Here is a 12497-nt window from a genome sequence, read left to right as displayed (position 1 = left end):
TGATTGTATACTGTAACACTTGCTTCTTATAAGGCAAATGGTATATGAATGTCAATTGCTTTTTATTATCTATTTAATTAGATTACTTCATAACTTAACATGCTATTTATTAGGAAATCCAATGTTTTTGAGACAATTTTCTGTAAGGAAGTCTGAACATGCATTTAAAAAAATGTAAGCCAACTGATTTGATAATTTAAAGAAAAATGAATGACCTATGTGTTGTAACTCAAATTTGAGAAATTATAAACTTCCAGGTTTTGTGTCTATATTTGAAAGAAAAAAATGAAAATTATTTGGTTACTGTGGAAACTGAGAATCAACTGAGTTTTGAGGGGCTATTGTTTTATTTGAATGCTTTACATGTTATAGAATTCTGGCAGAGATCCTTACAAACAGGGGGTGTAATTCACAAGTTTGTTTTTATCTAAAGATAAACTTGTATACACAAACCTGCAATACCTAAGGATATATTCCTATATGAGTTACTATGGAGATTTACTATGGGATTACTTCTAGTGATATAGTTACAGATAAAAAATTTATTAAGTAAATTTTAAAGATCTGGTAAAATTTTACTATAATATGGTAATTTAATTAGGAATATTTTTCTCAGGTTTAGAAAAATTTCCTCCTTCCTGTTATACACCCCTCTTATCGAGGAAAGGTGATATTTGAAAACTTTGTGATGAAAGTTTATAAAAGTCCCTTTCTGTGGAATTTTCATCTTTAAACTAATTTATTATATTGATAACAATTTTGTCCAAGCTTAATTAGTGAGTTCTTGGGAATTATATTTTTAAAGTTTTTGTTGTTAGATTAACTGTTTTAATGTATATTTTGATTTGAGTATTGCTCTCAGAATGTATTTAAAGACAAAACTTATTTTGGGGCCTTGAGGATGTGTGGAAGGTTATTGTTTAAGCTTCATATCTAGCTCTACAATATGAATATGAAGATATAGTCATATTGTTAAAACCTAAAATTGGTAAATTTACATCAGGACAAAAAATTTGAAAAGGAAGAAATTTTTTTTAAAAATGTATGTTTGAACTGGGTAAAACTTTTCTTTTGCTTATTGGAATTCTATGAAAGGAAAAATAAATATATCTAGCTATAAGTTCTTCTCGGTGAAATTTACCATTTGGGGTAGGAATTTTGGGGACTATAATGGATTTTGTTTTGAAGTTTGGATTCAGATATAGTTCTCTGATTTAAAAGCAATGCCATAAACCACTCAGAGAGAATATGATCATGAACTGTGTTACAGGTGGAGGTCTCTGTCTAGGAAAAGCCAAAAGGACAGTTTTTGGCCTCAAGCCAAGGAAGAGTTCTACCAGGTCAATTTCCCTATTTATGCTTCTCTAAAAGGAATGTTTCCTATCTGTTTATTTCTTGAGTCTGAGATGGAAGGGTTAGTGCATGGCTGATTGTCAGATATGACTCTTACCTAAAACCAAACAGCATTAAGGATTTTTCATCTAGGATGATGCATTTTCATCAAAGACTTTTTTGACAGTGTTATAATCATGTCCCAGCTTTGGGCTAGTAGTCAATAGAAGACAAAGGTACAAGCACATCATTCCCTGCTAGGGTTCCCCTATATTTTTAAAAGACCTGGATTGGGGAACCACTACAAAATATGTTAGATATGTTGATTCAGTTACCCACTGGTTCTAATCTTTGCTGAGGTCATGAAATATTGTTTCCCTGTATTACTCTTCTTCTTCAAGTCTCTCCCTTATGTGGGACTACTGGTTTTTGTCCTTAGAGACACCTATATTTCTCCCACTATTAATCACTTTTCTTTTACTCATTTTTGGTCCCTATTTGGTTCATTTTGTAATATTTGCTTCCTCTGAATTAGAATGCATCTCCATCTTGTGGCCCTATCTGGATATCAACCTGGATATCCACAACTCTGGAACCTACACTCCTTACAGATTACCTCCACCAATCTCTGTAATCATCTTGACTCTTCCTCAAATGGAACCAACTAAGTAATAACAGCACTATGTCCCCTTTTCAACTGAGTAATTTCAGAAGAGATGTTCATCTCAATTCCCAAATGAATTTGGTCCTAAATTGTTTGAAAGGGAATGTAGTAGAGGAAATACTGGACAGATAAATATGTTCTATAATCTGTTCCTTCTGTGCTGAACATATCAAATAGCCAATCTGATCTTACATTAACATTGATCCCCAACCTATCGTCTAAGCTACTGAGATAAGGTCAATGACCTTTTTAGTAAAGTATCTTGCCTCATCAGAAGATGGCAACAGGAGAGGACTGTCTCTTAGGTGCTCTCGCTCATAAACTAATAAACCGATAAACTAAGGACTCTAACTAAATTTTCAAGAGACAGAACTCACAGAGGGATCTAGTGAGGCAGTTCTCCAACCCAAGGTAACCTGGAAAAGAGTGGAAAGGCTCCACTCCATGGGGTTGGAGGGGTGGCCTGCCAGAATGAAGGAACTTCAGCCTCCCGGAGGCAGCCCCAGAGTACTGGGAGCCAGCTAACAGCAGCGAGGGCAGTTTCCTGAACTACACCCCGGGGAGCATCAGGCACAACTTGGGGGATCAGCGGGGGTACCTCTGCCAGAGCAAGCTTGTGAAGCCCAGCCCTCAGGGCACTCAGCAAGCAACTGAGCCAGGCAGCCCAGATCCAGGAACTGGAAGAAGAGGCAGTAAGCAGGAGCCCCCAGGGCATGAGTACTGAGCCTAGGGAGAGGAGTGGAGAGTGATTGCCGAGCTCTGTCCTCTGTGCTTGGAATAGGACTCTGGGGTTATGACCACATTCAGATCCTGATAGCAGCCTAGGCCCCCCATAAAACAGCAGGGTACCCCCACCTCAGCCCCATGGCAGAGAGATGGACTTATGGTCATTCACAGACCAGAAAGGAAGACAGTGCCTCACACACTGAGATCCTTGTTGGGTTGTGTGTCCCTATAACACTCAAAAGCTCAGGAAGCACACCAAAACCAGGCACAGGTTGGAGAAATGAGTAAGCAGAGAAAAAAAGAGGACCACCATTGAGAAATACTTTTCCTGTGAACCCAAGAAGGATCAAAACATTCAATCTGAAGATGAGGAAGTACAAGCTCCTGCATGTAAAGACTCCAAGAAAAACAGAAACTGGGCTCAGGCTATGACAGAGCTCAAAAAAGACTTTGAAAATCAAGTGAGGGAGATAGAAGAAAAATTGGGAAAAGAAATGAGAGAGATGCAGGAAAAACATGAAATGAAGTCAGCAGCTTAGTCAAGGAGATCCAAAAGAAGACTGAAGAAAATAACATGTTAAAAACCAGCCTAGGTCAAATGGATAAAACAGTTCAAACAGTTATTGAGGAGAAGAATGCTTTAAAAAGCAGAATTAGCCAGATAGTAAAGGAGATAAGAAAGCTCTCTGAGGAAAACAAATCCTTCAGACAAAGAATGGAACTGAGGGAGGTTGCTGATTTTATGAGAAATCAGGACACAATACTTCAAAACCAAATGAATGAAAAATTAGAAGAAAATATGAAACATCTCATTGAAAAAACAACTAATATGGAAAACAGATTTAGAAAAGATAATTTAAAAATTATTGGAATACCTGGAAGTCATGATCAGGAAAGGAGCCTTGACATCATTTTCAAAGAATTACTACAGGAAAATTGTCCTGTCTTCCTAGAAGCAGAGGGCAAAATAGAAATTGAGAGAATCTATCGATCTTCCCAAAAAAAAGATCCCCAAAAATAACAACCCCAAGAAATATTATAGCCAAATTCCAGAACTCCCAAGTCAAACAGAAAATATTACAAGCAGCCAGAAGAACACAATTCAAATATTGTGGAGCTGTAGTCAGGACCACACAGGACAGGATTTAACAGCAACTACATTAAAAAGCTCATAGGGCTTGGAATATAATATTCTGGAAGGCAAAAGAGCTTATAATGCAACTGAGAATCAACTACCCAGCAAAATTGAAGTCCTCTTCCAGGGAAAAAGATGGACTTTCAATGAACCAGGGGAATTTAAAATGTTCCTGTTGGAATGGCCAGAGAAGAACAGGTTTGATCTTCAAATACAAGACTCAAGTGAAGCATAGAGATTGGAGGTGAAGGGAAAAATATGAGGGACTTGATGAACTACATGTATTCCTGTATAGAAAAATGATACTGATAATACTCATATGAACCTTCTCATTTAATAGAGCAGGTAGAAGGAGCTTTTATAGATGAAGCACAGGAGAAAGCTGAATTTGAAGATATATTGTGGTGTAAAAATGGAGTCAATAGATAAAAGGGAAATGTAATAGGAGAAAGAAAAAGGAGAGGAGGAATAGTCTAAGATATTTCATATAATAAGATTTTTCTTTATTACAATGAGCTATTGCAATGAGATGGAAGGGGGGGAAGGGAAGGGGGAATGAGGGAATCTTTGCTCTCATCAGAGGTGGCTAGGAGAGGAAACAGTATATATATATATATATATATATATATATATATATATATTATATATATATATATATAATATATATATATATATATATATATATATATATAATATATATATATATATATATATATATATATACTCAATGGGATATAGACATCTGGAGTAAGAAGGAGAGAAGGGGCACAGTGGGAAGGGTGATGGAGGAGAGCATGGACCAGGGGGGGAGAGTGGTCAGATATAACACAATTTCTTTTTTACTTCTTGCAGGGGGCTGGTATTGGATGGCCTGTCCAGGACCACTGGGTCGGGTGAATGCTGGGCCTAAGGGGTGGTATGTGGGCTCACAGCCTCTTGGCCCCAGGTCTGAGGATCTGTCTGCTGCACCACTCAGCTATCCTACAGCAGAAACAGAGAGAAAGGAGAAAGAAAATATAGTACATGGTAGTGGAGAAGTGCAAATAGAGGGATTTGTGATCAGCAATGGCAACGGTGGAAAAATATGGAAGTAACTTTTGTGATGGACTTATCATAAAGAATGTGATCCACCCACAACAGAGCTGGTGGTGTTGGAACACAGACTGAAGCACATTTTTATTATTATTTTTTTTTTTTGGGGGGGGGGGGTTGCAGGGCAAATGGAGCTGGGTGGCCTGCCTGGGGCTGCACAGCTGGGTGAGTGTTGGGTGTCTGAGGCTGAATTTAGACCCGGGCGCTCCTGGTTCAAGGACCAGTGCTCTGTCTGCTACCTGGCCACCCTTACTATTATTATTATTATTATTATTATTATTATTATTATTATTACTATTTTATTTGATTTTGGGTCTTTTTTTTTTGTTTTTTGCAGGGCAATGGGGTAGGGGAGGCTTGCATGAGGTCACACAGCTGGGTGATTGTTGGGTGTCTGGGGCCAGATTTGAGCTCAGGTGATCCTGGCTCCAGGGCAGATGCTCTATCCACTGGGCCACCTGGCCACATCTACTACTACTACTATTGTTATTATTATTTTAATTTTTTCCTCTCACCTTTACTTTATCACTCATGTGGGTCTATATTTTTGGGGGAGGGGATATTATGTTTACTCTTAAACAAGAATATTTTAGTAACGTATAAAAACATTATTTGTACAAAATAAGAATAAATAAATAAATTGGCATTAAATAACTAAAATAAATAAATAAAATCTGCCTTTAAAACAAAAACAACAAAAAAAAATCACCCTCAGTAGAACCAAGAGAACTTTGTACACATTAACAACATTATGAGTTGATCAACCTTGATGGATGCAACTCCTCTCAGCAGTTCAGAGATCTAGGGCAACCCTGAGAAACCTGTTCTTGACAATGCTATCCATATTCGAGGAAGAAAAACAAAACAAAGAAAAACCTATAGAATCCAATTGAACACTATGTTCATTCTTTAGAAATTTCTTTTATGCTTTTCTTTCCTATCTTATGATTTTCTTTCTTTTCCCTTAGTCCAAATTGCTCATACAGAAAATAATCTGTAAACATGTTGAAAACAAATGAATATGTACAATGTTCACCCAGGGAGGGTGGAAGGGAATTATGTAACTTAAAAATATACATATGCATGTGGATGGATGTTCAAAAACTTTCATAAAATATAATTAAAAAAATAAAATATCAATTGTGAAAAAAAAGCTCAGCTTCTACTCAGTTGAGTTGTTTGTCTTCCTTTGGAAAACTAGTCCACTCTTGGGGATCATGATCCCAAAAAATAACTTCTCATGCTCCTATACCTTACCTTACTATTTATTGTGGCAGATATGTGTTGCCTCTGCTGTCTCCCTTAGCTTCTGCTAACCATGACAATAACTAAATAAACTTTGCTTATTTAATAAAATGAAATTATCAAGGAAAAAATTCTAGAACAAGAGGGTAACATAGAAACTGAAAGAATCTACCACTGGTCTCCTGAAGGAGATCCCAAAATGAAAACTCCCAAGAATATTATAGCCAAATATTATAGCCAAATTCCAGAGTTCCCAAGTCAGGAGAAAATATTGCAAGTAGTCAGAAGGAAACAATTCAAGTACTGTGGATTTGCAGTCAGGATAACACAAGATTTAGTAGTTTTTACATTAAAGGATTGTACAGTTTAAGATATGCTGGAAAACAAATAACTTGAATTACAACCAAGAATCAACTACCCAACAAAATTAAGCATACTCTTTTGGGGGAAAAGATGAACCTTCAATGGAATAGAGGATTTTCAAAGTTTCCTGATGAGATAACTAGAGCTGAACAGAAAATTTGATCTTCAAATATGAGACTCAAGAGAAGCATAAAAAGGTAAACAGGACAGGAAATTCACTTAGTGACTTTGAACTGTTTGTTTCTACATAAGAAAATGATACTGATAACTCAGATGATCTTCCTCATTATTACATACAAAAGTAGTTGTCAACATACATCCTTCTGTAAGCTTTTGAGTTTCTCATTTTTCTACCACCTTTCCTTCCTTCACAACTCCCCATGTTGTAAACAATTTGATGGTGAGCATGAAAATTGTGTTTAACACATTTCTATCTTTGTCATGTTGACAAAGAAGAATTAGAATTAAGGGGGGAAGGTATGAAAAAGAAAGAAAAATCATAAAAGAAATTTTTAAAAGTGAACATAGTATTTGCTCTGCTTTCAGATTCCATAGTTTGTTTGTTTTCCATAACAGGTCTCTCAGCATTGTCCTTGATCACTGAATTTCTGAGAAGAGTTGCTTCTGTCATAGTTGATCATCTCACAATGTTGATGTTAATGTTAACCAGTGTTCTCCTGGTTCTGTCCACTTCACTCATCATCAGTTCATTCAAGTCTCCAACTCATTCTTGATTGGAGAAATGCACATTTAAACAATTCTATAATACTACTTCATGTCTATTAGACTGGTTAATAGGACAGAAAAGGAAAATGAAAAATGTTGTAAAGGACAAAGGGAAAATGTAATATTAATGCATTGTTGATGGAGCTGTGAATTTAACGTTTTTGTAGAGCAATTTGGAACTTTGACCAAAGAGCAAAGAAAACAAATATAAAAACATGCATACCCTTTGACCTAGCAATGTCACATCTATCCATAAAGAGATGAAAGACAAAAAGGAAAGGACCTACATGTACAAGGATATTTATAGCAACTCTTTTCTGATGACAAGGAATTGAAAATTGAGGGAATAACCATAAGTTGAGGAATGACTGAATGTGATTATGATGGAATGTATTCTACTACAAGAATAGGATGTTCTCAGAAAAACCTGGAGAGGCTTGCCTGAGCTGATACAAAATAAAATGTAGCAGCAATATTGAAGGATGATCAGCTGAGAATGTCTTAGCTATTCTCTGCAATACAATGACACAAGCAAATCCTATAGGACTTATGATGAAGAATACTATCCCCAGAGAAAGAACTGATGGCATATGAATACAAATTAAAGAATACTTTCTTTTTCCACTATATTTTTCTTGAGGTTTCTTTTTTGGGGGGAGGCTAAGTTTTCTTTGACAATATGACTATTAAGGAAATATTTTCCATGACTATTCATTTTTCTTCAATGTTTTGAGGAAAACCAATAATTCTCAAGTTGCCCCTCCTTGATCTATTCTCAAGGTCAGTGGTTTTGCTGAAGAGGTTTATTATATTTTCTTCTATATTTTTCTATTTTTTGCTTTTGTTCAACAGGTTCCTCCTGTCTCATGAAGTCATTAGTTTTTGTAGACTTTTTTAAGAGAGGAATTTTCTTCATTTACCTTTTGCACCTCCTTTTCCAATTGGTCAATTCTATTTTTGAAAGAGCTTTCCATTTGGCCAATTGAGGTTCAGAGAGAATTATTTTCTTTTTGCATTTGCCCAATTGAGGATCTGAATTATTATAATTTTGTATTTGTCCAATTGAGGATCTGAGAGAGTTAATCTCATTTTATATTTGTCCAATTGTATTTTCCAACGATTTGTTTTCTTGTTGTAAGGTGTTAATCTTCTCTTGGGTTTCTTTGTGTTAATCTTCTCTTGGGTTTCTTTTCCCAAATTTTCAAATTAATTTTTCCTTATTTCTTCAAGGAAGTCTTTCTGTGCTGGAGACCAGATCATATTCGCTTCAGAGGTTCTAGGTCTCTCTGAGTTAGGGTCTTTTCCTTCCAAGAATTTTTCTATGGATCCACCTTTCCACTCACCTTTCTTCATTTTCCTAAGACCTTGAGTTGGGGGAGGGGCTGGTTCACAGAGGTTTGGTATTGGGATCCCTAGAGGCTTTACTTATTGAGTCTAATTTCTCCAGTTGGCCAGTAGGAGGTGCTGGTTGCTTTCCTTGGAATGTCTGTGACCTTGATTGAGACCTTCTCTCTTGGCCTAGAGGGAGTGATTGAAGCTGTTAAATACTTTTGTTTTCAACAATAGTGGGCTCTACCCTGGGGTGAGGTCATCACTCTCCCTATTGTCAGCCAAGGTAGTTCTTCTGCTCACACACCTGTGCCTGGGGCAGAAGGTCTGTAATTGTGCTTGTTCTGGGAAGAAACCTAGACTCAGAGTTCCTCTGAAGCAGAGGAGCCCGGGGATGATGTCAGCAGCTCTCCTGCACCAGAACTCTCTCCCCAGCCCTGTTGGCAAACTCCCAAGCACAAATGCCTCTGCTCCCTAGTTGACCCAAGCCCCGGAGGTTGACCAGGCTCTAGCCCTGCCACTGAACAGGTCCAGTTCTCGGGCTCCTGCTGCTAATCAGGCTGATCCACCATTGACTCACCCAGGACTGTGGAAGACAAATCCTGAGGTAGATGTTCTTTTTCCTAGCTTTTCTTTCTGGGTTTTGTTGATCAAATTTCTGTTAAGAGGTTTGTTTCATATCATATTATATATGGGGAAAGACCAAGAGACTTTAGAACTGTGCCTAGTCTTCTCTCCACCATCTTAGCTGGAAGTTCCATAACAATACATTTATAAGCTAGCTCAAGTTGCTTGCTTTCTCAGTTGGGGGGGGAAGGTGCAGAGGGGAGGAAGGGAAAGAATTTGGAACCCAAAAGTTCTAAAATGAATGTTAAAAGTAGTTTTCACATGTAATAGGGGAAAAATAAAATACTAAAAAAAAAAAAAGAAAATTCCAATAAATGTGTGTGTGTGTGTGTGTGTGTGTGTGTGTAACCAAATAGTTTCCAGACAGATTCCATCCATTTTCAAGCCAGCATCTAATTGTGACACAATATTAGAATAGATATATAGATTCCATTTCAGGCACTTACTTACAAGTGACAGGGGCAAGTCAGCCTCTCTGGGTTTCAAGTTTAAAATAATGATTAGATTATGACTTTTAGCTCTATATCTCTGAGTTTATGAATAATATTCATGATAACCAAAAAAGAAAATTCTGTCTCTGTTTCACACTCAATATATGATATATATTATATATGTCCATATACATACACTCACACAGTACAGAGAGGGATGTGTCTGTGCCTCAGCGGCTGCTGCTCCCTGAACTCATCTCCAATGGTAGGTTCTTTTTCCATAGGGCAGCTGTTACTTTGTGTCATAAGAATAATTCTGAGGGTATGCCATGTTGCTGATGAGCCACTGGAGATGTATTTTCCATTTATAATCAGTCTGTAGAATTAATAAGCTTTTAATAATGACATCTGCTAAATTGTTATAATTTTTGCAAACATTTCTCACCAAAAACCTGGGATACACTTTCCCCATGACAGGAAGGTATACATATAGAAACTCATGACAAAAAGGGTTAACTCACAACTTCTGGTCCTGGAAGTTCTTTTTGCATTCTTGAGATCCTAACACTTCTCTCTATCACAAAGGAACACACCTCTTGAAGTTTCTTCCTTGTTCTGATTATTGTCTTTCTACATTCATCTTTCCTAGGTGTATCTGTATCTCTTGGCTGGATTTGTTATTTCCTATTAGTTCAGTCTCTTTAATAACAGGGTGGTAATAAAGTGGGTGGTAATAGAGAGAAGAGAGAAAAACTCAAAATCTCTTCTCCCCCCACCCTAAGAATGTTTGTGGTTCTAAATTGAAACTGTTAGATTCTAAAATGGAATTCTTCTGCCACTGGACAGATGAACTGTTGAAATTCCTTCTGACTTCATTCAAAGTCCCCCCAGAGGTTTGGATAATTTGGTTGTTTGGTCAATTATGAAGTTTTCTTTTAGATCCAAAGAACTTTACACCTCATAAAGGGATCACAGGACATAAATTCACTTTGTTTACAGATTTAAAATTCATCTTATATAACTACATTTTATAATTACATTGGCTGAGCCAAGGTAGGGCAGGGTAGAAACCATTCTCCCTCCCTTACATGTATATAATATACATTTAGATCTCACTATTCTTTAATATATCACTACTTCAAGGATCTATGATTCATTGCAAATTCTTTCTCTAATTCCAATCCTGTACAGTTCCTTAATGATTATAGCATCCATCATGCTAGAGCTTACCTACTAATTAGCTTTGCCAAATTTAGTTAACTTGCTTTAAATTAAAGGTATTCAGTCTATCATTTATCTTGTACTTGAATTCTTTCTATCAAGCTAACTTTCATACTATAATGAAATATTGGGCTAAAAATAAAAGATTTATGTTTTCGTCATAATGGTATCTTTAGATCTTACTACTGAATGTGGTGCTTTTTTAGTTAGTGGAGAGGAGCTTAGGAAAATACTGACTATGCTTTTTTTTTAACACTTTTGAAGCTAATCAACCATTCTGGATTGTAAAATTAGCTTTCTTTTTATAGTCATTATTAAATAAATCACTTGCCCAACTTTTCAGATGTTTATAGGAGAGAGGTTTAAGTCCCCTTTCCCCTGCTATCTGATATCTGTCATCTGCTTCTAATGTACCTTATACCCTTTTTTTAAAGAAGGGTAGGGGATTCACTGATTATTTATAATAGAAAGAAAAGGATTAAATATTTACCTTGCATAAGGTACTAACTTCAGGTCTTGGTTAAACAATGTAACTCCATGGCTGGAACATTTTAAGGGAAGGCACACGATGGAAAATCCACTCATTTCCATCTGTGCAAACTCTGGACTGCTAGAGGGTGGCATCTAAGTGAGCTGGCCCAGAAACCAGCTTCACATAAACAGACAAGTCTTGATAATAGAAAGCTGTACAGATATTCATTAAAAAATAGATTTCTAGGGGAATTAATGATGTTAGTCCTCTCTAGTATTTCAAGTGCTCCCTGGCAGTAAAGAAAGCATTTTTACATCCAGTGTTTTAATTCACTAAGAAGTTAGTTTGTATAAAGTACTAGATAGGACTTGAGTATCCTAACCTTTTTTCATACTACTTAAAAAGATGCTTATGAGAAACTGGGTTTAATATTTCACTTATCAAGTTTCTAAAAAAATTTATAATTATTTTAAAAAAACTTTAAAAATATGCAAACAATCATATATTAAGTAACCATGTTTTATGGAATAACACAAGATTAATTATTAAATATTTCAATCTAATATCTTAATATTTTCTCATCCTGACTTTTCTTTGCACTGTTACAGGAATTAGAAGAGTGGCAAAAGGAAGTGATGAAAGATAAGATAGTTATGAAGGGTGCTTGGTTAACATCAGGAAGAGGGATGCAGATAATATGGCAATGAGAGACACATCCTTACCAGAATTTTTCTTATTAGATCCACTCACCCTTCTCCACAATAATAATAGGTAGAAAGAGTCTAGAGACTCATATCAGTTCCAGAACAAGTGAAACTAAGATAAGTACTATAGTGTGTGTGTGAGGAACAATAAAAAGCTCAGTTTTACTAGATCGTAGTGTATATGAAAGAGAATAATAGGCAAAGACTAGAAAAGTAGGATGTGACCATGATGTGAAGTGTTAAAAGCAAAACAGAAATTTATTTTTGATTCTGAAAGTAATAGGGAGCCAGCTGAATTTTATTATGCATTCTTTTATTGTTATTACATTCTATTTATAGGGCTACAGAAGATAATGGATAACAAGCTGGTCTCAGAGACAGGAAAATCTGCTTTAGCCCCTCCTTTCTGACACATACTTACTGTGAACTT

The sequence above is a fragment of the Macrotis lagotis genome, chromosome 2 (assembly GCF_037893015.1).
Source record: "Macrotis lagotis isolate mMagLag1 chromosome 2, bilby.v1.9.chrom.fasta, whole genome shotgun sequence".
Lineage (NCBI taxonomy): Eukaryota > Metazoa > Chordata > Mammalia > Peramelemorphia > Peramelidae > Macrotis > Macrotis lagotis.
Note: the sequence above shows the minus strand (reverse complement) of the source record.